This window comes from Garra rufa, chromosome 11 (assembly GCF_049309525.1).
Source record: "Garra rufa chromosome 11, GarRuf1.0, whole genome shotgun sequence".
Lineage (NCBI taxonomy): Eukaryota > Metazoa > Chordata > Actinopteri > Cypriniformes > Cyprinidae > Garra > Garra rufa.
Genome location: NC_133371.1, coordinates 691,137 through 691,808, shown reverse-complemented (window position 1 = coordinate 691,808; position 672 = coordinate 691,137).

The window sequence follows — 672 nt, the reverse complement described above, 5'->3', positions numbered from 1 at the left end:
CTGGTTTGGCACATGGTTTGGCAGAAGAGCAGCAGGTTTGTGGATCCGTGTTCTCGGGTGAGTCAGTTTTTACAGATATGGAGGAATGAGCCCCTTCGTCTTTGCCCGACTCTAAGTCATCCTGACTTGCATAGGTAGCGCTGCTACCCTCCTGGCATTGTGTTACTGTGTCATCTGGTGTTACGTTCACTGGTTGCGCATTTTTTTGATCCCCTTTGCCGTGAGACGCTGCTCTTTTCTCCACTGAGGCTGTTGTTTTTCCACACTTCCTCCATTTTCGTATGGCCCTGGGCTTGGCCTTGAACAGTCCACCGTCGTCTATCCCATCCTGGCTCACCTTTGGCCCTTTAGAGGAACATTTATGCTCTTCCTTCGTCCCCTCAAGAATGACAGTGTGAGTCCGTGGACCCGTGACTCTCGCCCCAGTCCCGCGGTTTCCAACAGCACAGATGTAGCTGCCCCTTCCTTGGGCCTTGAGAAACAGACAGCGTGTCTGAGTCTGCCTGCCACCCCCCTCGGTGCCTTTCAAAGTGGCCACAGTTACAAGAGCACCAAGACCACCTGGCCTGACCCCTGGAGTTCTCGTTGCACTTATTGTGCTGTCCAGCGTGTGCCCATAGCCACTGCTGACCTGACCTGACCAGCTTCTTTGCCCCACCCTGGTTTCAGGAG